This window comes from Anabrus simplex, chromosome 10 (genome assembly GCF_040414725.1).
Source record: "Anabrus simplex isolate iqAnaSimp1 chromosome 10, ASM4041472v1, whole genome shotgun sequence".
Classification (NCBI taxonomy): Eukaryota; Metazoa; Arthropoda; class Insecta; order Orthoptera; family Tettigoniidae; genus Anabrus; species Anabrus simplex.
This window is the reverse complement of record NC_090274.1, coordinates 104,654,483-104,679,856: the sequence shown is the minus strand read 5'-3', so window position 1 is coordinate 104,679,856 and position 25,374 is coordinate 104,654,483.

The window sequence follows — 25,374 nt, the reverse complement described above, 5'->3', positions numbered from 1 at the left end:
TGGGCAGTTGAAAAGGATATATCAAAGTGGTGAGTTTCCCTCTTGCGAGAAATCCATGTATGGAGTCGAAGAGCACCGCATTGAAACATTCTGCAGAGAGGGGCTGCTGCACGTCGTGAACGCTCTGGTGGAAGAGGAGAAAAATCAGGGTGCTGAGCAGTGCTTTTAAATCAGCTGCTCAGTGGGGTCAGCTCAATTTTGTGAGGTACCTGGTGGGGGAGGGCGGTTTGAGTGGGGAATTACTGAGCAAGAGGTCCTTGTACCAGGTGCGCAGTGGGATGAACTTGAAGTAGTAAAGCACGCCACCGCTCTAGAACCCACTAGTCTCAATGTTAAGGATACTGATGGTTACACACCACTACAATAGGCTGCACAGTTTGGTCACCTTCATGTTGTGAAGCACCTCACCACACTTGACCACTCTATAGTCAATGTCAACATTCAAATCAACAATCAGTCCTCTCGTCTTGTTAAAGTGTGTGGTCAACACGAGGTGGTACACTTCTCAGAGCAGTGCTCAACAAAGAAGTATGTTACTGGGAACACTCGAAGCTACTCACGACAACAGTAAACTAGTGTGTCTCCCGCCGTCTGCAGTACAGTTGCCGCCTACTCCTCGGAGGGGATGTACGTCCTTTTTCTCTCTCTTTATGATCAGTGCTACAACGATGAGGAATCCTGCTAAATAATGGCGCCCGTAACAAGTTCAGGGTTACACAGAATTATCTTATTCAGGTCCTGCATTGATACTTCCAGAAGTGTCTGAATTAATTTTTAAGTCGTGGTGAAAGTTCAGATGGAAGCAAGTGGGTGTCTGTGCTAATGTTTGTACCTATGCAAATAAATTACTGTAAGGTAATAAAACTGTTAAATGTGAGTTTGTGCAGGTGCCAGCCCCCAACTCACTATCTGCTTTACTCTTGGGGAGTGCGAACCGCATGCTGATTTCTGATGCACTAGGAGTCGAGTACAGTAACTGGTATCCATAGTGACTTAGTACAGCACAGTATCGTCTACGTGACGTGGCTTAAGCCGCTCTAATGGAAGTAGACATTACAAGATGAAGATAGTGTGGATAGTCAGAACTGTAGATCATCATCCAGGTAAGTAGATGTCATAAAATTTATGTAAAATACGTACCCTATTTGTCGCCCAGTATTCATCCAAGGAAAGGCCTTCACAGCCTCTGAACACACTTCAAATATGTAGCTAGAACTCTGATGAGGAGGCACAGTAAAAGAAAGTTGAAATACTGTACTTAAGTTGGCCATCACACAGAGGGCACTCAGAAATTCAGTCTTCTTTTTGTGATTTGCATGTTTTGCCACCTCACCACTACATTCACACTTTCAACTCATATTAGAAATATTCCTCTATTTAAGAAAACAGTGAATCTCGTTCAGAAACTGGGGGAAGCTCAAGGTTACACAGAACTATTTTATCTCGTCTATTTTATTGAGGTCCTGCACTGATACTTCCGCAAGTATCTGAATTAATTTTCAAGTCGGGGTGAAAGTTCAGATGGAAGAAAGAGTCTGTGTTACCAGTGAATGAGACAGATAGAAACCCACTTATCCCCACGTGTGACATGTGATTATACCAGAGTATAAAGTTAGCCTTCAAATGAAAACAATATTTAGAGATTAATCATATAGTATTTATAAAAATATTTAATGACGTCAATAATCTTTGCAGTAAATATTCGGCATGTATGGCTTCAGTTGCTTCACCCTGCAGCAGCTTTATTCAAGCACAACTCCATTTTATCCACATACCAGCTCTTAAATTTTTGGCAGTACCGGGATACCCACCTGGGTTCTCGAGGACGGCAGATAATAGTGTTAATCCTTACGATACCGTAGTTTCAGTGAAAGCGCGGATGAAATCATAACTTGCTGACTTCTTTTCCATTGATGAGTCCCTTTACATGTCGACGTGTCACTTGAAGACTTTCGAAATGCCGTCTGAATATTAATATCTTGACATGACCATGGAACCTTCAGTTCTACGTGCACTCAGAACCAGGGACGTATTTGCACGTGGGCCAATGTATGTATATTTTTCCATTTTTACGTCGCACCGAAACGGACAGGTCTTATGACGATAATAATAATAATAATAATAATAATAATAATAATAATAATAATAATAATAATAATAATAATATTTTATTTATTTTGGGAAAGTTAGGGATGTGCTCCCTTTCTTACACTTAACCAGTCTTAACCTAGAACACTTAATAATAACTACTGATGATAATAATATGATAATGTTAACAATAGAACATTAATAAAACCGCGCTTAATAAAAAAAGAAAATTCATATCATAAATATAATACACATCGTACGTACAGTACATTAAAATATATGGATAATGAATAGTATAACTACTACTTAAAAGGAAGATTCGAAAATGTATACATTCCTACAGTACACCGAAATATCGCCTTCAATGAGAGGTGACGAGAAGGATTAGTGAGAAGAAGAAGAATATCTGTGAAAGGAGGAGGGAAATAATAATGAAGAGGCGGTAGGAGGAGGTGTTTGCAGGTCATAATTTGATGATTCATGCATGTTTACCTAGTATTTCGACACAGGCATGTTTAAAAGCTGAGCTGCTGACGTCCACAGGTAAGAGATACCATTGTCGGGCTGCAGTAACGGTGAATGACTTCGTGTAGTTTGCTGTTCTGTGTACAGGAAGGATAAACACATGGTGCTGCAGGATCGGGTATTTTTGTTATGGTCTGAGGAGAAGAGCTTGATGCGATCTCGGAGATAGGCTGGTTGAGAAGTTTTAAGGATATTAAGCAAAAAGCAAAGAGAATGAAGTGTTCTTGCAGACGAAGCCAACCGAGCCGTATGTAAGACGGTGTGACATGGTCAGCGTAACGTAGTCCACAGATAAATCTTACACAAGCATTCTGAGCACACTGTAATTTCCTTCCCCATTCTACTCCTAGGTTGTTGTAAACTATATCGCAATAATCAAAATGAGGTAGTGCGAGTGATTCCACAAGAATTTTCTTTAGTTTAAAGGGGAAAGTGAATTTGAATTTACTGAGACAGTGTGGCTTTCCGTATATTTTTCTACACACAGATATAGTTTGGGCAGACCAGGATAGATGTTCGTCAAATATTATACCAAAATTTCTTACATTTTGGCTATACTGTATGGGAGTACCACTTATGGACAACTGTGGTAACGGTGTTCGATTGAGTTTGCAAAGTAATTTAGGGCAACCAATAATTATTGCCTGGGATTTTGATGGGTTTAATTTTAATCCGTGATTTTGACCCATATATCTATGGTCATCAAGTCTTTATTCAGATGAAGTGTTTTTGAATGTAGATTTTCGGGTTTGCTGTATATAAACATATCTGTAAGTCATCTGCGTATAAGTGGCATTTACAGTGTTTTAAACCGGAAAGTATGCCATAGAGCAAAATAGGGGGGCCATTACAGATCCTTGTTGTATACCTACGTCAACCGTACGCCAATTTGAATATTCATTGTTGTTATTAAGTACACACTGGAGTGCACTTGCGGAGAAATGTAAACTATTTAATTTGGCTATAAGTATGTCTGTGTCAACAGTGTCCAAAGTTTTACTAAAGACCAATAACGCTAGAACTGTCAGTTGTTTGTTGTCCATAGTTTGCCTTATGTCATCCGTCACATGTGTTAATGCACTGCAAGTGCTGTGCCGCGGTCTAGAGCCGGACTGGTTGATGTCGAGAGGATTGTGTTGAGTAAGATAGTTGGTAATCTGCTTGTGAACTATGAATTCTAAAGATTCTGACAATAAGCATAAGGTGCTAATCGGCCGATAGTCACTGACGTCCTTTGCCAGTCGTATTTTCGGAAGCGGGCGAACTATGACCATTTTCCATATTTCCGGATATATAATTTCCATTTATTTTGGAAAGACCTTCTGTATTTACAGTCTGCCGCTAAGAACAAGGTAAAACATATCAATTTTATGTACATATGTATGAATAAATGAATTATTAATGATATTCACTAGTGGATAAATGATGTGGTGGAGAATTTTCATGAGCATTTCGTGACCTATATTATATACGCCCCTAGCCTTGGTCTTGATGCGTTTTATTGAGTCAATCACTTCTTGCGGTGTGACGTGACTGAAGTAAAATTGATCTCTTTGTGGAGATGGCGTATTATCATATGTATTAATAGTTTTCTCCTTTACGACCGGATTAATTCCTGTTGGCGAGATGAAATGATCGTATAATTCATCTACGTTAACATTTAGTTCTACGTCAGATTACTGGTAATTGATGTAAAAATACGTCATAGATTTCCGCATCGTCGCAGGGCGTACGTCAGATCTAATCAAGTTACGGGCGTAACGTAATCTAGCGCTTCGAATTTTAGAGGTCGTTTTATTACGCAGTGTTTTATAAGTCTGGTGGTTCACTTCCGTTGGGTAATGCTTGTCTCGTCTACGAGCAGCGTCTCCTTTAGCCATTAAGTGGAGAATTTCGTCATCTATCCACGGTTTAGGAGTTCTGAAGCCTTTTCCCGTACGCACTGGGGCGTGCCGATCGTACAGTTGCGTTACTAGGTTATTAAATGTTGAGACCAGTTCCTCTACATTATTGGCGCGGTTTATCTCCATCCACGGCACAGAAAGAGCATCTGAAGTACCTGAATTATAATGTTTTCGTCCTTGGTTTCGGGCTTTGTAATTGGTAGGACAGGTAGATTATGTCATGTCCAGATAGTTCCGGGGCTGATGTTTGTCCATGTTGCAGGACTTTCGCTGAATTGTTCGTTATTATTAGATCGAGAAGGGTGTGATTGCAATTAGTGTGTTGGGTTGGTCTGAGGGGTAAAATTGTCACGTTATATGCGTCGAAAATATTACGAAACTGTCGATTTTAAGCTGCAGTACTGTCTAACAAATTTGTGTTGAAGTCTCATATTATAATAACGTGTTTATAGTCTGGGAGAAGGTTTAGTATTTCTGTCTCAAGGTCAGTCAAATACCCTACATTCGGAGGCTTGTAAACCACTCCTAGCAAGTATTTCGCTCTAAACAGTGTTACCTCTACAAACAAAAACTCCGGTTTACGTTCATACTGTGAAGGTGAATGGCTAATTACTTTAGGGTTGAGGTCTCTGGCAACATAAGCCACCACCCCTCCACCGCCTATACTCTCGCGCTCATTTCGTAGAAGGACGTACCCGTCTATGTCAACAACTGAGTTGGGGCATTTGCTGCTCAACCACGTTTCAGACATAAGAATTGCATGGAACTGGCGCCAAGAAAACGGGTTATGTGTTTCATCCATGCACGTTTGGGAGAGCAAAGACTGCACATTACAGTGACAAACATTAAGAGCTCTTGGAAGGGGTTTCACGGTTTTCTTCAAAATAGTAGCGGCTGAAAGAGGACGTGAGTTTGCTGTAGCAGCTATGTGTGTGAAGGGAGCGGTTAACGGAACAGGGGGCAAGGGGATGTAATTAAAGGAATGCGCTTAAGCTTGCTGTTGTCAGAAGCAAGTCCTTGTTGTGTTAAAAGGTATGCTAACTTCGTAACAGAAAATTAAAACTAAAACAGAACTAACGGGAGGAATACGGTTAAATACAGCTCAAGCAATACTGATTACTGTAGAAATAAAAGACAATACAAAGCTAATAACAATGACATAGCACACTGCAGACAAATTGCACAAGGTAAATCATACAAATGAGTCTAATTCTAAATTAGAGTGTTCAAACTAGCGATGTTATACTAGGTAAACAGATGTCAGCTATAGTAAAAGATGATAGGAAGTGTGTTATGGGAGATTGAGTGAATGGGAGGGGAGAGAGAGAGAGAGAGAGAGAAAGATATTTTTTGCTTTACGTTACACCGACACAGATAGAGAGGAGAAAGAAAAGGTGAAAGTTAACTGTAGTAAATTCCTACTATGGAAGCAAGGGAAGACAATATTTTGGTACTCACATTAAAAGCGAGTGAGTAGTGATGTTTGCAGATTACAGTCTAGGAATATAACACATGCGGTTGATACGATGCCTTGTACCATCTGCCAACTTAATTACGACATTCCCGTGAAAAGTCCAAGTGTTCGTCAGCCCATGAACAGTGATGGCTGCCTTCAGAATAGATAGACGAGTTGCAGTCAAGTCTACCCGTATCGTGGTAGGTGTTCCTTTCAGTTGGCGCTTCCGTGTGAAAACCTCTTGTCTGGAGAGGAAGGACGGAAACTTCACAATGATGGGCCGAGGTTTTCCAGGCACTTTCGCTCCTACTCTGTGGCTCCTATCAATGTCAGTTTAGGTTACCTTGGTCTCCAGCTTATTGCAGAGGCTCACAACAATGTCGTCTGTGTTCTCACCCTCACTTTCAGCAATACCAAACAGACGTAAACTTGACCTCCCTTGGTACTGTTCCGGGAAGTCCCACTTCGACTCAACTTCTTCCTTGAGATGTTTTATTTCTTTTCCGCGGCACTCCAGTTTTTTGTTTAGATCATTCACCAATTCGGCATTGAACTTGGAGATTACACTCAAGTTCTTTCACCACAATTTCCGTCACCTGTCTCGCCATTGCACTTACAATACTGTCCACGAAACGTTCGGAGAGCACGGCCTCTTTCAGTGCCTTTCTCACCGCCTGTTCGATTTCGTTGGCACGACTGCTGGCACTACCGCTGGTAGGTTTATTAGGATGACGACCCATTTTTAATATAATTCTGATATACTCAACGATATCGATTAAAACTGGTCTCAACTTGAATACTGGCACTTGTTCCACGGATCTGGACTTTTCCACAACAGACACTGCTTCCGTTCACCTTGAAAATTCACTTCAACGGAGAGCCGATTTACTTGCGTGCTTCTATGAGCAGAGAGTTGGTACTGACCTTAACTTGCCTGCTGTGGAAATTGGAAACCACGGAAAATAATATTCAGCTCTGCTGAGGTGGGGATTGATCCGAGAGCTACTTGTTACTCGCACAGTGGAACATTTTAGTTTTGCTGCAAGTAAGCAGTGATGGGAAAAGTGCAAAATAAAAGTAAATTCCTTTCTGAATTGTAGTTAGTAATTTTTTCTAATTATCTAATCATTAGAGTTACAATTATCACAGAACGCGAGTCGTCAGAGAAACAGTGATGTATTTTTCACATGGGCAAGGAATGATACCAGAGTCTGCAAGGGAAATACATTACTCCATTTTGTGCTCTTTATCATAGATATTAAGTGGCTGTCATCGTTCGGTGAGATTAAACAGACAATCAAAATGATAACGAAGACCAGGTAAGTAGAATTGTGACGTTTCATAACGTAGTTTGTGACAAATGGCGAACGCAGCATTTTTAAAATTTTGTTTTTATTTCGTCAAATACTTACGCACAGAATTCAATTAGGATGTCTAAGAAGCAAGAAAAATCATCAAGAACTCCTACGAAGAGGAAAGCAACGTTACGTCGTTTAAAAAATTCAATTCAGACATTGTTACGAGGTATTGAAAAAGGAAGGCGATTAGTTGTCACGCGTAATGATATGGACCTTATGGCAAGAGTTTTAAAATTAGTTGGGGTAAGGGTTAATTTTAATTTTGTTTCTATGTAAATTTTCTGACAATGGGAATCGGTTGAAATGGAAAATATTTCGTTACGAATCTAATATAACCTAACCTAAACATGTCTTCTCTCGACTTTGATACGTTTTGCAGACCTAGCCTTTGTGTATTCTTATTGGCTTACGGCGTATGTGTATGTAATATACTTGCTCATGTGTATTATTACAGCGTGGTTTCATTTAGATTTCTATTCTCTTTACTGGGTAAAATCTGCCACCTGGGCGACTGTCCTAAATGCTTCCAGTAATGCTTGGTGGTTTGCACACAATTTCCAGAGGTGAAATCCTCCACTCTCTAGTAAATTAAAAGTTTCAGACTGCAACTGAAGAGCATCCTGTGTATTTTCACAGCCGCTTGTACGTATCAGCATAAATTCTCTGCGAACAATTTGTGCGTCTCTGGGGAACCTTGATTCCTCATATTCAGCAAGTTGCTTCTGAGATCTGGAAGCTAGGAAGGCTGCTGCTGCTGTAAATTATGTTAGAATTGTCGGTTCATAGTGACAGGGTGGATCCCTATGTGATTCCCTCTAGATAATCCGCTGAATGTTCCTATCATCTGCATGAACCATGACTTGCCGATGCATTTCAGCAATATCTGCAGTGATGGCAAAGATATGCATTCTAAATCATAGAATAATATAGTAACGATCCTCTTTCATTGTCGATCCAACCATTAATATACCATTAAATGAAATATTGTTAGAAGTTTTAGCAGGAGTATCAAACACAGCCCTCATTTTGTAGTTGAGCTACTAAACTTAAAAACTGGATAATGGGGTAGATAATAGCTTCCCTGACTTTAACCATATGCCCCAAAGCCTCATTGTCGTGAAGAAGGTTACAGTAATCGTGCTGAAGTGAGTGCTGCCTACTGAAACGCCGTTCTAGTTGAGTAAGTCTTGATGTGGTGTGATTGAAGGAGTTTCCCAGAACCTCAGGTTTCTGCTTGAGGGATAAGCAAACTATAAATCTACTTGTAGCTTCCCTAGTGGTATTCTCTGTAATTGCATTTCTGTGGCTCTCCCTCTTCTCTTGTCATGACTGCTCTTCTATTTCCCAGGACTGCTGTAGCTGGGTGTCTAACCTGTCCTCTGACTTCAAGAAACATGCGATTAGAGTAAGACATTATTCTCTTCCCTCTGATGGTAGCGTCTAGCAATAATCCATCCTAGTTCAGTGTCTTGAAGAATAGGATAATCCAGTGATCGAGTTCTGTGACCAAGTATCAATAATGAAAAGAAATGTTCTGCGCCTATCAACAATTCAATGTCACCTGGCGGGAAGAACTTGGGGTCAGCGAGCTTCAAGTCAGTGAACAAGCTCCAAAGTTCGTGCTGAATGTAGAGTTAACGACTCTACCCCACCAAGTGCCAAAGTTATGAATAGTGGAAGCCTTTACTTTTCACTATTCTAATGGCCCTCATCGCTTGTTCGGAGATGGTGGTGATGGTGATTATTGTTTTAAGAGGAAGTACAACTAGGCAACCATCCTCTATATAACACTAATCAGGGGGAAAATGGAAGGGATCCGACACTTCGAAAACTGAAGATATCGGTCAAAGAAAGACAAGGGCCACGAAGGGCGTGAAAATGAAGGACTCCCTAGCCGTCGAAAACCTAAGCGTCGGGGTCTGAAAAGAACAAAAGTTGTCCAAGAGAGGTCGGATAGGATAGATTAAAGTGAGGAGCCTGTCAAAAGTAAGTGGAAGCAATGCCAGGACTCAGGTTAGGGCCCCGTGGTCGCCAACCCACGCTCCAAAGTTCAGAGCCCCTGGGGCCCCTTTTAGTCGCCTCTTACGACAGGCAGGGGATACCGTGGGTGTTATTCTACCGCCCCCACCCACAGGGGGAGCTTGTACGGAGATGACTTTGTTTACCTTTTCCTTTTCAATACGAGTACTCATGTTCATTATGTTTGTTTATTCACACTCCCTGCTTTGTAGGTAATTCAGTGATCATGGAATTGCTTTTGATGTCGTGAATTACCGTATATTTATTTTTTATTGCATACTTTTGTTGTTGTTGTTATTATTAATATTACATATCCCTTAAAATGTAAATAAACTAATCTATACTAATATTATAAAGAGGAAAAATTTGTATATTTGTTTGTTACGGATAGGCTCATAAACTACTGAACCGATTTAAAAAAATTACTTCACCTATAGAAACCTACACTGCCAGTGAGTAACATGGGCTGTATTTTATTTTCAAAACAATTCGAGGGGGGGTGACGGGGGAGATATAAATATAATAGGCTAATGTAGACGAAATCGAATTTGTCGTACAAGGACGAGACAAAGCTCAATTTAAGTCCGTTGACGCAAAGAACAAAACTCTGTAAGACCTATGGGCCCAAAAACCATATTTAAGGCCCTAAAATCAACCGTTACGGAGATATTGGCACCATAATACCCCCGCTCTAGGAATCGGATAAAGAAATGAATTGTCGTAACCATGGCAATGTCAGCTCCAATATTCTTACAGCAACGAGATTACCTACAATATATCACAAAAACCTAGCATGTTACAGACATGAAAATTGGTATTTGGAATCTCCTTTAAAAATAAAAGAACACAAATTTTTGTTTTCATAATGTCCACTTAAATGCTGAGGGAGGAGGGTCAAAAGATGTGAGGAAGGAGTTGAATTCTTTATATGAAGATACATATATCTCAGAAACTGAAGATATTACAGACGTTAAAACTGGTACTTGGAATCTCTTTTAAAAATAAATGAACACACTTTTTTGGGAAAATCCACTTAAGGGGGTGAAATAATAAGAAAGTGGGCAAATTTTTAAAATAATTATCTACTACTTCTACCGCTTTTCTCACACCTGTGCGGTTGCGGTTTCGAACTGTGTCGCACAAGTTTATTTGGCCCTGTTTTACGGCTGGATGCCCTTCCTGACGCCAACCCCGTGTGTAGGGATGTAATTATTATTGCGTGTTCCTGTTGGGAATGGTAATGTGCTGTGTTAATTGAATATGATCTCCGAGCCATATGAATTAATCACATGCGATTAAAATCCCCGAACCAGCCCGGAATCGAACTCGGAACCCTGTGAACCAAAGGCCTCAACGCTCTCCACTCAGCCAAGGAGTGGGGCTATTTTTAAAGTGAGTACATATACAGTATATCTCATAACTTAACAGTTACAGACGTGAAAAACTGGTATTTGTAATACCCTTTAAAAACAAAGGAACACGTCCTTTTTGTTTTCGGAAAATCAACTTAAGCTGGAGATCGATAATAAGTGAAGGAGTTGAATTCTCTTTATTAGGGTACTTATATCGCAAATACTAAGATCTTACAGACGTGAACATCGGTATTTGGAATTAAATTTAGAAATAAATAAACCCTCTTTTTTTCGACATAAAAGAGGACTGTTTCTCACATGTAGAGTTCCATGTCGCATGTTCCATATTTACCTCTGCCAGTAGCCTGGTCATCTTAGACCCAAAAGGCAATGCCACAAACGTGGTTTACAAGAAGTTTCTGGGGTGAATGAAATGCAATTTTTCGGTGAGTTTTTATATTTTAGGCAATTTCTGATATCTTAATGCAGTACCGAGGAACAATTTTTATCAAGTTACCAAATCCTCGCGAGCGAAGCCGTGGGTAACATCTAGTATTTTATATAGTAAATTGTGCTTATCCCTTTGGATTCATTTATTTTATTGCATATTGTTATCGCTGTGGCAACATGACTTCTTTATGATGTAGACACAGTATAAAAGTATTTCTTCACAAATATATTTGTTACAGACCCCCTGTGGGAGAGGGACGCAGATGAAGAATACACCCACGGTATACCCTGCTTGTTGTAAGAGGTGACTATAAGGGGCGACGAAGGGATGATAGTATTAGAGCCATGGAACTAATTGTGATTAGTACCATCATGCAGGGAACCACATGGGTCACCTTTACTTGCGAGTAGTACCACTAGGTTAGGTACACAATAGCTTTGTTATTAGTAGCAATATACGATGAGCCTGTGTATGGGTTTTCCAGTACCCGTGTTTAGTACCATTGTGAGAAACACCACGGGTCTGGGCGTTGTCTGTGATTAGTGCCACTATATGAGCGACACCGTGGATCTGCATTGCCTGTAATTAGTACCCACTATATGAAGAACACCACGGGAACACCGGCGCCCGTGATTAGTACACCTAGGAGAGGAACACCATGGGTTTGCGTTGCCTACGAGTAGCGCCATAATGTGAGAAACACCATAGGTCTGCGTTACCTGTGCGAAGTAAAATACTCGTGAGTAGTACCATAATGTGTGGAACACTGTGAGTCTAGGCTATTTTGATTAGTACAGCAACATGACAAATACTATGATTTAACTTTACTAGCGATAAGTGTCATTATGAGAGGCCGCTGACAAGAATTTCGGACCCCTTTAGACAACAAGCATCCTCGGTTCAGAATTGTACTTTAGAAGCAGTCCAATGGTCAGTAATATTATCGTTTATGATAGTTTCTGGGTCGGATAAACCGATTGTTTTAAATTCATATCCACCCATTTTCTCTTCATCATCACGTTTTTATTCTGGTCAGTGGACGATTATGAACTTTTAAATTGTCATTATATTTCGTCTCATTTCATACCATTTGGAACTGATGACCTAGATGTTAGAACCCTTTAAACAACAAGCATCATCATCAGGTTTATTATACCTGCACCAATCAGACTACAGACAAGGGAAGTACATGTTATTATTGTACATAATGTTCTTACTTAAATGTATAATGGAAGAACTGACGATCCGCGTACAGGTATAAATTGTATAAATCCAAACTGTGTAATTTGGGAGAGAGTAAGCCCGTGTGGTATTGCGCGTCACAAGAAACTGAATGAATTGGCTGTAAAATTCTATCACACTGCTGTGAGCTTGCTTTCGGGAGGTGGTGGATTCGAACCCTTCAGTCGGTAGATCTGAAGTTCTTTTTGTTTTTTCCGTGGTTCCCCCACTTTCACGTTTGGCTAATTCTGTAGCCGTCCCTTTATTAAGGCAAAGACTGCTTCCTTTCTTAAGTCCTAGCCCACTTTCCTACCCCATTCTTGCCTTACAACCTGTCTTCACTCAGTGTGATTTAAGCCAATATATATAAAAATCTGGTAATTTTGTTTGACTCATTAGTGCCCCTGTAGATTTCCTGGGTTTCTCTAATTTGGTAAGCTTGAGATACACCAAATTGCAAGCTAAAAGTATGTTTAAACTGACTCCCACCCCGTTCCCTACTGCTTATTGAAGAACGAAGAAGAAGAAAACAACATCGAAGCAAAAGGAAGGACAGATAGGTCATACGTGGTAAGTCCTTGAACTTTTGCAATAAAATATACAATTTAGATCTCTCTTGTTTCTCTCTCCTTCCCCCCCCCCCTCCCTTTAAGAATACGGTCATACTAATGCGTACATCAAAATAAAGGCAGGAAATACTTAAATGTAATTTAAGCTTGTGAAGGAGAGAATGTATGCCTAGCCCGGGTTGGCGGGTTCGAGTCCGGCGGTATTTGAGGGTGCTCAAATACGCCAGTTTCATGTCTTCAGACCTACCGCTACATAAATGAAGTCTTGTGGGACGAAATTCTGGCTCCTTGGCGTTTATGGGAACCACAGAAATAGTTAGTAGAACTAATAACATTATTATTCTCAATTCAGAAATGAGTCTGAAAGCTGACCTAATTTCCGTTCACATAGCTGAGCACATTAGTTCTCCTCTATGTTTCCTGGATAAGCTTGAAGATATAACCAGCCTGAAAACTGAAAAAATGCCGAATAATCTCTCTCTTTTACTGGATATTGAAGAAAGAAGGAAACTGAAAAAATCGAAACAAAAGCAGCTTGATTTGTTCTGGGTGATATCCGACAAAAGAATAGCTTTATAAAAATGTTGCAAAGTTTGGGCTGGGAAGACTTGGGATAAAGGAGACGAGCTGCTCGACTAAGTGGTATGTTCCGAGCTGTCAGTGGGGTGATGGCGTGGAATGACATCAGTAGAAGTATAGGTTTGCGTAGTGTCTTTAAAAGTAGTAAAGATAACAATATGGAGGTAAAGCTGGAATTCAAGCGGACAAATAGTGGCAAATGTTCGTTTATAGGATTGGGAGTTAGGGATTGGAATAACTTACCAAGGGAGATGTTCAATAAATTTCCAATTTCTTAATAATCATTTTAAAGAAGCTGGAACAACAGATAGGGAATTTGCCACCTGGGCGACTGACCTAAATTCAGATCAGTAGTAATTGATTGATTGATTGATTGATTGATTGATTGATTGATTGATTGATTGACGCTCGCGCAAAAGAAAGGAAAGGTACTAAGTAATTTCTGGAACTTTCGAAAATCACACTGCAAAGACTTATTAAGTAAATTGCATCGCTTAAGACACCCCTCTTTTCAAGGATATGGTTAAATAGTAATGCATAAATCAACAACAAAGGCAGAAATATGTAACATTAATTTGAGTGAGAGTGAGAAAGTGTGTTTACATCCTTAATTCCTCATTGAGCATGGGAACGGGCTTAATAATGAATATCTTGATTTACTTCATCTTATATTTCTTCATTTACTGCTGTAAGAGAACATTCATTATGGATGCATACATTGAGGTTAGTTTGTTTTGTTATGTCTGGTGATTTTAATATGTAACTAGTCATGTTGGCAGGAGTGATGCGCCTTAAGAAAAGAGAATCGGGCGGTGATATTTACCTTCCTTTGCAATTTGCTTTACGTCTCACCGACATAGATAGGTCTTATGCCGACGATGGGACAGGAAATGGCTAGGAGTGGGAAAGAAGCGGCCGTGGCCTTAATTAAGGTACAGCCCCGGCATTTCCCTGGTGTGAAAATTGGAAACCACGGAAAACCATCTTCAGGGCTGCTGACAGTGGTGTTCGAACCCACTATTTACCTTTTAGTGTAGGGCTTTAAGTGGCGATTACTCTAACTAGGATGCTTGGCTGCGTCCTCACCCCTATCTGCATCTGAAGGCTCAGTGCCTTAGGGTACTATGTCACAATGAAGAAGGAAGACCATCTTCGAAGGTCCTAAAGAATACCTCAAAATTGTCTCCGATACTCTATGCTTCGTACCCTTCTTCAAAATTGATATAGCGCAATAGTCACGGCCCTTTCAGATTCAGGAAGTATTGTGTCCATCATTTTGGTAGAATGGTATTCCAAGCTGAAGTACTGTTGTAAATATCCTGAATATGTTCCTTCTTCTGTAAAATATGTTTCGGATAACTCTTCTCCCCTGGTAATTTTAGGAATTATCCATCGCCAAAATTCGTATTTCAAAATTTAAGTGGAAATCTAAGTTACATATTGCTAAATATTTGTCATGCCCTGTGATATCAATAGCAGATTTCCTACCTCATTTCTCTATCGTACTCGATCTTCAAAGTAAATCCTGCACATTCAAATTTAGGAGTAATTTTCATATACAGTACCTCTTTTGAAATGTAATTCTGTAGCATCTTCTATTATTTCGCCTCCCCAGAGTGATATATCGTTTGACCTTATGCATCTACCTGAGGATCAGGCTAGTTGCATTCCTAAATTATGTCAGTCATTTCCCGACGTGTTTCCGGAAAATATAGGTGTGACTGACTTAACTGAATACAAGATTGAGGTTACGGATTCGATCCCCGCATGATTTCCTCCCTGCAGGTTATCTCCGCCGATAATGAAGGTCCTCAATGACCCTCCAAACCGGCGTATTCTTCACCCATTTTCTGGTGTCGAAACCTCAAGGTGGCTTCAGGCCAGTAATTGATTACAAGACGTTAAATCGTAAGATTGTTCTACAATCAGTACCCCTTCCCGACTTGCACTCTTGCTTCTCTTGGTTTCGGAGGCTAAGTTCTTCACCATCTTAGGTCTCAACCAAGCCTATAATGAGATACGACTGATGGAAGAATCAAAACATCTAACTGCCTTCGCTACCGACTGGAATCTATATGAATACAACCGCGTGCCTTTCATCCTTCCCTACTGCACGGCGGTTCTTACTAGGCTGCTAGGTAGGGCCTGGCAGTCCAAGCTTAATAATGTGATACTCTTTGAAAGCCAGCCTGAGGGGAAGGTTTCCAATTAGTAATGTTACTTTAATTTTCTAAAATGTAAATATCAAACTTAAATGTACATTTCAAACAAGCACAAAGAACTTAGTCGAAATCAGGGAATAGAGAGTGAGGTACCCTCTCGTGATCCCTCTCAACTTGATCTTGAGTTGACTATGATTTTCAACCTTTACAATCTATCTTGTAATTTATGTAACTAAAATAATTTTCTCCATCTTGTCACCTCCGTAGTACAGGCGTAGCCTCTGTAACGTCTGGTTGTGAGTCCAAATAGGGTTTTATGCATTTAATGTAAGTCCAAGGATTGAAAGAGTTCGCCTCCTCACCATTTAGTTTTTGGGTCAGTAACATTAAACTTTTGTTTTTACCCAAAGGCCTCGTAGAATGGGTACGTGTTATCCCTGTTCAACTTAATTCTTTTTGTGTTAAAGATATTAGATTGTTGAGCTTTTACGACAGTGAATACTGTTGGATTTTGTTAAATGTAGGTTGTGGCTTCCATAGGCCTGGAAGATGTGAAATTTTGGAAATGGATTCTTGAATCCAGGTCTTCACTGATTGACATTTGACACCAACATGTTAAATTTAACCTGTTTCAATTGACATGTATATTGTAATTGACCTTCCAATTGACTTTGCATGTTAACTAAGAATGTTCAGGTTAAAACTTTTAATATGTTGGCGTGTTTCCCGCTCCAAGTGGAAAACATGTCAAGTCAAATCATTGTTCGTGAGATGTCGGCACAGCTACGTGCTGTTTTCATACCAACAGATAGCCTAAACGACGCAAACGACGTGCTTTCCTTGAAGTAGGATTATAGTTACAACACCCCGCAAAACTCGTTCTCTTTGTTGACACGCCCCCTAATACTAGTTGTATCAAAATGGCGCCCGGCTAGTAACGCCATGGGGCGACGTATCAGAACAAGGAAGCAAAACAAATAAAATGCCACAGTAACACCGAAATGACTACCTCAAAACAAATTTGGAAGAATGAATACTGAACAAAAAGGACCCATTTCCAAAAAACAAAAGAGGTAGGATCAACAAGGATTCCAGAATAAGCAACTACAAGACAAGAATTGTACACATTTTTTCTTTCAAAAACTACTATAATTAAATCAATGAACTACACATAACTTTAACATCTTTAGCAAGAAATAAATTTGTAAAATAAAATCTCTTTTGTCTAGGTAGAAGAAAAATTAGAAATCTAAGTAAATACATAAATCTTCATTTGCATAATAAATTCATATTAAATAAAGGTGGTGAAATTTGGTAAAATATAGTGCCTTTCAATTAAAAATAATTACTTTTATAAATCATAAAGTGAAATTCTTAAAAATATGTCTCTCAAATAAAATAAATAAGTTATAAATCTGGTCACTAAATCAAAGTTAAAGTAAATATAATCTTTTAAATGAAAATAATTAACCTAGTGACCTAACCAAATAAAGAGCCCCTGATATAAACTTAAAATATACCATACTTAAATCCTATTTACATTTAAAAATAAATAGAATTTTTCAGGACCATACTTGATGGAGGTATTTACACCGAACGCATAGCAGAAGAAGAAAAATACCATAACACGTCGCACAAAATCAATTTTACCAAGACATATTTCGACGCAAAAATATCAGTCACCTAAGCAAGCCCCAAAATATAGAACAATCTTACCGTAGCAAAATTAAATGCAACCCAAATTTAATCACGAACAGAAAGAAACGAGAAATCATAATTCACATCCCATACACTTCAAGAAAGAACCGGTCATATAATACAATACGTTCATAATCACATACTCCCAAATACACTCCCATAAGGAGCAACAATAATCATCCGTTCACGGCGGCATTCAGAGGCAGACACCACACGCGAGATAAGATAACAATAACAATAATGCAACACTTACGTAACGACCAGGAAAGAAAAGAGGACATAAGCAACAATAGCGGAAACGGCAAGGCTCGAGATAAGATAACACAATAATACAAAAATGACACGAACGTTAGCAAACCCTCCATCATGAATTCCTTACATTCTCATCAAGCATTATTTCTTAAATTGATAATATGAAAAAGGGGCCTACCACAAGTAGACCAAAATATAACCATCTGATTTAAGGTTAATAATAATAATAATAATAATAATAATAATAATAATAATATTATATGTGACAACTAGTGACTGCTCGGCGCACAGTTCAAAATGTACTGTCACAAGGGGGATAAACTACCCGAAAGAAAATAATAAAATAAATAGTATAAGATGTCAAAATAAAATTTTTACATAATGCACATATACGAAGACGTATACAGTCAGATTACAAATGTTTATTCAATATTTGTAACACCACATCACCCCCGCCTGAAAAAGGACACCAGGGGGTTAAGAGGAGCATTTTGAATTCAATTACCAGTACAAGTTAATAGACTATTTTGCAGAACACCGTGGCATCCGATGTGCCTGGCATAGGCCACCAGATTCATTTCATGATGTAGTCGTCATCTAGCTGGTAACGAAGTCTATAGGCGTCTTTGAGTACCATACAATTCATGCAAATAATAGGAATTTTTGGCACAGTCATACTTGGCATTAGATGACACTGAAAGCATAAACACAGGGCATCTCAAGGGCAGTTCAATGTATAGGAAGACGGTGTACGAATAGCCAGTAAGTACATTGCACAACGCACCAGAAGGTAAACAGACGCAGGACGTCAGTAGATTCAGCTCCAAATGCATAGATCCAATGCCATCTGTGTGATGTACCAGTCCACAGACGCTTCAGATCACATCAACTTCAGGATGGAAAATGCGGGCAAGCTGCAACACGGACAAGCAAGCAGAAAGCGAGGGAACAAGTACCATACACACATATAATAAGGAATCAAAATGATTCAGTAACACACATTAGGTAGTCGTTTAGTTTCAAGATGGGGTTCCAGGACAGAGGGCAGTAATGTTTTGAAAAATTTCATGGGGGCAATGGTAAGTGAAACACTTACAGTGACATGAGACATAGTCTCTAGACTTTCCATGTAAGTCATGGGCACACGGCACAGTAGTTTGCTTTACATTTTGTCATAACCGGTACAGACATTTTAATTTATCACACAGTGTGACAATGAATTCTTAAGAACTCTTAGTTGCATAGCTTTTAATGTACACAAAATTGTCATACATTAGTACTCCTTACAATTGGGTTTAACATTAACCCTTTACATAAAGTGCGAACCTAAACGGGCTTGACTTGACTGAGGTGCACTCTACGGATCCTTTTGGAATGGGGACCACTCACCGAAATAGAGAGAGGGGTCAAAAATTCAAGTATGGTAGAATGACCATGAAAACGGGGAGCAAGCTTACGAGTAAATTCGTCAACTGCCTTACTTTGGTAATGAGCCTTGGCATAGACTTCATCACCAACAGCCAGGTCAGTAGGTAGACGGCCTTGTTATACTGCTTTTCAACTTAAGCATATGAAACTCTTAATCTCTTTGGCTTTCTTCCACACTCTTTTAATCTTCCAGGAATTAACGCATCAATCTTCAGCAGATTCGAAAAAGGGGAAAATGGACGGAAGGCAAACATAAGTGACATCCGGGTTTGCATATGAGATTCATGAACAGCGGAATTTAATGCATATGTTAACCAGTGTAGAGAGGAATCCAAATTTTGATGATATTTGTGATGAAATGAAATCAACGCTGACTTAAGGTTACGATTCACTCTCACTGCATATGATGGGGCAGGATGATAGGGAGACGTAGTGACATGGGAAATATACAAGTCGAAACAGAATTTCCTGAACAAATTACACGATAAGTACTTAGCATTATCCGTTATCAAAAACTTAGGTGGGCCAACGGAACAATCGACAATGGAGTTCAAACATTTGATTACAGTAGGAGTATTAGCTGAACGAGTCGAGAAGGTCCAGGAAAACCGGAAATATCCGTCTACACACAAAGGTATGAATCTGGAGCCCCGCCTTGAATGAGGTAACGGTCCAATGAAGTCTACAAATAACCTTTCCATGACTTTGGAAGCTTGGGATAAAGCGAACATACCAAACTTAGTGTTCAACGACGGTTTACTAACTGCACACACATGACAAGATTTTACCATCTCAGCAATTTGAAAATCAATGCTCTTCCAAATGTAGAAATGTCTGATCATTTGATGAGTTTTAAAGATACCAAGATGTCCGTCAATAGCGGTCAAGAGCTGAGGATATTCAATTTTCCATTTCTTGTCATTTTGTGCCTTACAACACAACACACCATTGCGCATACAATAGGGTTTTACATGTTTACCATCTTGGATGTCACTGATGATCAATTTCAACTCAGGGTCGTCCCTCTGATGCTTACTAAAGTCTTGATACAACAAGGGACAATCGGACAATATAGCATTGACACAACCAGAGACACAATGGCATGGTTCAGGAAGATCAACAATTACAGGTTCATTATTCTCAACAGGAGAGTCACCAAACATTGACGTTATCAGTCCCTTTTATGTGACGCACCGTAAATTTGAAGGCAGAAATATGAACTGCACATCTAGTAAGACGACAGGCCCGATGTGGACGTTCAGAACCCAACTTAAGGCCATGGTAACAGTTTCCAGGAGGAAGGAAGTATGTTGAATATACATACGAAAATTTTCCAGGGCAAAAATGACCGCCAAACATTCAAGTTCATACTCGGAATACTTAGGTTCTAATGAGCTGAGCACACGAGATGCGGAAGTAATGGGGCGTCTACCAAGTTCAGATTCCTGAAGAAGAACTCCGTCAATTGCGGAACAAGAAGGATCAGTTTGTAAAATTAATTTTTTGGAAAAATCACGAATGGCCGAGACAGGAGCGTTAGACAGAGCAATTTTCAATTTATCGAAAGCTTCTTTCTGAAGCAGGTCCCAAACAAACTTAGCATCCTTGCGTCTGAACGCATTGAGAGGGGCAGCAATGTCAGCGAAATTAGGTACAAATTTCCGAAAGAAGGTAGTCATGCCAACGAAACGAGCAATGTCTTTCTGATTTTTAGGAGGAGGAAAGTCATGAATCGTTTGAGTTCGACTTTTATCGACAGCAACTCCTTCGGGCGTTACCATATGCATAGGAAAGGACATCTAGGGTTTAGCAAAGGACACTATCAATTTTGACATTTAGGCCAGATTTCTTTAACCGAGTAAGGACCTCATGAATATGTTGGAAATATTCCTGGAATGTTTTGGAATAAATTACAGTTTCATCCAAATAATGGAACACTTACTGGAATTCTGTGTCCGATAGGATTGAATCAAGAAGGCTAGTATGAACTGTAGCACCTGTCGAGAGACCGAAAGGTACACGACAGAAGTCATACAAATTCCAGTCGGTTGCAAAGGCAATTAGATGACGAGACTCTTTGGCAAGAGGAATCTGAAGGTACGCACTGTTTAAATCGAACGAAGTGTAAAATTTTGCTCCATGGAACCAAGAAAAACAAGAATGTATATAAGGCAATGGCACAGACTGGAGAGCAACCTTACGGTTCAAGACACGAAAGTCAACGACAGGACGAGAGCCACCGTTAGGTTTTGGGCACAAGAAAGATAGGTGAGGAATAGGCAGAGGCAGATGGACGGATGACACCCTCATTGAGCATATCTTGGATAATGTCTTTCAAAATTTTCAATCGGGGAGGAGCCAAACGATAAGGAGGTGATCTGACAGTAATGTTGTCGAACACATCAATTTTATACTTGAAAACATGTCAATCCAAGCATACAGGTGAAAACATCAGGAAATTTAGCACATAATTCAGGAATTTGTACCGCTTGCTCAGTAGGTAAATGATCCACATAAATTTTAGAGGAGTCAGCATTAGCAGTATTCTCGAAGGAAGAAATGAAGCTTGAGGCGATAATAAGCCTACCAATCAATGGAACCTTAGCATCAGGAGAAAACTTGAAAACAATTTTCTACCCTGAAGGTCAAAACCCAAACCAACATGTTTCAACAAATAACCTCCCAAAATAATGTTACAACATAATTCCTTAACTACCACTAATTTAAATTACCAAGTGTAGTTCAGAATTCTAATTTTGATAACAAATACACCCAATAACAGATACGGTTGAACTATTAGCAGTGACACAATTATTACCGGTTGAAGCTCAGGAAGTTTACAAGGGGACATATACCTTACATACCAAGACATGTTGACCAAGGAATTCACGTTCCCAGAACCCTCGAGAGCTGACACTGGCTCGCCGTTGATCTCAGATGCAATAAAAGGCAAGTTAACATATACACTGGCAGGAATACATTGACAATCAACATGACACAGTACATCATTAGACGGGTTTCCCAAGTTCATATAATTTGTTGGGAATGGAGAAAGACTCACATTTTCTTTTGTCGGCTAGTCATATCCTTGGTTGATTATGGTTTTGACAGCATTGGTTAAACTGGACTCGCATCCCCGAACCTCGAGCTCGTAAGCCAGCTCCTCGCTTCTCAACAAGGTGGGGTCGATTATTGACAGTCCAGGTATCATGGGTTGATACATGAAACAAGAAATAATAACAAAGGAATTAGTAAAGTTCACCTCAGTTTACAAATTTTCTTGGTCAGTATTCATTGGTGGTACATTTTTCTTGGGTGCTTGTCTGGCCTAATACTACTAGATGTCAGCGTAGGTTCAACAAAGAAACCACGCGATGCGCTACCAACTGACACGCCCCTAACACTAGTGAGATCAAAATGGCGTCCGGCTAGTAACGACATGGGGTGACGTATCACAACAAGGAAGCAAAACAAATCAAATGCCACAATAACACCGAAATGACTAACTCAAAACAAATGTGGCAGAATGAATGTTGAGCAGAAAGGACTCATTTCCAAAACAACAAACGAGGTGGGATCAACCAGGATTCCAGAAAAAGCATCTACAAGAAAAAATTGTACACCAATTTCTAAAAAATCCTACTATATTTAAATCAATGAACTGTACATAACTTTAACATCTTCACCAAGAAATAAATTTGTAAAATAAAATCTATTTTCTCTAGGTAGAAGAAAAATTAGAAATCTAAGTAAATAAATAAATCTTCGCTTACATAATAAATTCATATTAAATATAAAGGTGAAATTTGGTAAAATATGGTGCCTTTCAATTAAGAATAATTACATTTATAAATCATAAGGTGAAGTTTTTAACCTTTTAATTGCGGAGTAACCAGTTGACTGTTTGATACCTCAGTGCTGAGTTTTTCATTCGTATGTAAAAAAATTGTAGAAGCCTCAATTTTTAACTTATCAGTGGGGAGATTAGCTCAAAAAGTTTATAAATGTTGGTTGTTTACAAATCTACATGCAATAGGAAAATCCTACAATTATGTTGAAAGTAGTTAAAATCTATTGAAATAGGTTAATTTTTGTATTTGTGATTCATTTAGTGCTATTTATATAGTGGTGTTCAGTGCTTGTTGGTAGAAAATGGGAGTAGTGATATTTATTTACATTCTGTAACTAGTAATTCAGTTGGTGTTCAGTAAATTACGTTTTCTAGGTTAAGTAGGATAGCTAGGTGTACCTTGTTTCGAATTTTGGTTTAGGAAATACTTTAGTTAATAATATTAACTTTTAGGCAATAGTATTAACTTTTAAAATATTTGTGAATATCTGAAGGTTCGTTGGTATAATACTTACAAAGGCAGCTTATCATAAGGAATAGTACCGTAACTTCCGCCGAAATTTCTCCGGTATTTCGTATAGATATCAGTCCGAACTATCGCGAAGATAATGCTTTACTACATGAAAAAAGACGATACGCCTGTAAACTTCCATTTAAAAGTAGTTAAAGATATTACACGGTAATAGTTAACAGTCGTTGTATTGTTACTGATTATTGTCGCTCCTCATATTCAAATATCATTGTTGGCTACAGTCGTGAACAAAGGGAGTAGTGTAGTCAAGTAAATATAAATAAAAATCAGCTGACCTTGTATTCCAATCATTTTGTACTTCTGAGTAGGCAGTCAAAGTATCCGTAATTTAAACTTCACTCCCTCGATCTTTCAGTATTTATGAGCGGTTAGCTAATAGTAATAAAGTTCATATATCCCAGTAATTGCAGATGGAGTCCCTGGAGTAGTAGGAATAGTTTCGATAGAAATATTTGAGAAATTATTGTTGACAACCTCGTATTTTTCAGTAGGCCTAATTAAGGACACTTTTACTCTCAGTCCCATGGTCTAGGGAAAATAATAGTAATCCACCAGCTGTAATAATCACATAACCACATTTCAGTAGAACTGTAGTGAAGATAAGGTATAATATATTAGATAGTATCTTGCCAGTTATATTGTGTTTTTCTTCGTGTACGGCAATCCTTTCTATATTTCAGAATTTAACCAAACGAAGTGTAGTGTAGTGTAGATACATTGTAGTATAGATACAGGACATATAGATAGTGCCGTATCTTGCCTGCTATATTCGTGTGTTATCTTTCTTGTGTATCTATTAGACCGTAATACTAATAATTTGTCTATTTGAGTACAGTAGTTCTTGCAAAGTCCATATCTGTTTGTGCTTAGTAGTGACATACGGTACCGGTATCGAAATTAGGATACGTCTGAGAGTAGATTAAAAATTACTGTAGTGTACTGTACAGTAGTATACGAGTAATATGCTATTAGAATTTAATGTGCTTATTTTATTATTGTAAAATATTTCTGTAGTACTGGTGTGGTAGAGGTATCCGTAGAAACTCTTACTAAAATTTCTGTTGTTGTCAATAGGATAGGCTTAATTGCAGTTTGGAATTATGTAGTTCTTGTGTATTACTTTCGATATTCAGTAATTAACAAAGGTTTTTATCCTGTTACGGGTTGTAGGATAAAGAAATATAGTAGTATTGTAGTGTAGTCGTAGATTAATCACCCTATTGTTGTGTGATCTTTGAGTACTATCCCAGACAATATATCCCTCCGTTCATTTCTTTTTTGTAAATATGTTATTTTATTTTAAATTTAATTTTTTCCGTAAAGAATGGCTAAGGAGAGCGAGTGTACGAACTGTGGGTGTGGCTAGGCATTGAGGGGTATGAGGGAGGAGTTGTAAAGTTTGAGGGAGATAATTAGGATTCTCACAGAAGACAGGAAGGAATATAGGACTCCCTCAAACAATGTACAGGTTACAGTAGGTGTACATGAGGGAGGGGAAGGAAGGGGGGGAGTTGTAGAATACAAGTTCTAAGGGGAAGGAGATTGCAGGCTAAGGGCTCTATTCAGGATCAGAATACAGGACAGGTGTCTGTGCGAAATCGGTACGAGTCACTCCAGGTAGAACAACAGAGGGAAGATGACGGACAGGGAACGGTTGGTGAGATGTGTGGAAGTAGGAGCAAGGGAAAACGTAGGAAAGGGAAATGTAGAGTAAAGGATAGAAAAAGACAGGTGGAACAGGGTCATGGGAAGGAGAAAAGGGAGGAGGAAGTAGCTTCTGCAGCTATTAGGAAAGATAGGGCTCACCAGGAGGAGAGGGGATCAAATGAGGTGGGTAGGGTTGAGGTTCTGGTCATGGGGGATTCCATCGTTAGACACGTGGGGAAAGTGTGTGGATGAAAGGGAACCAGGGTAGAACCTTATCCAGCAA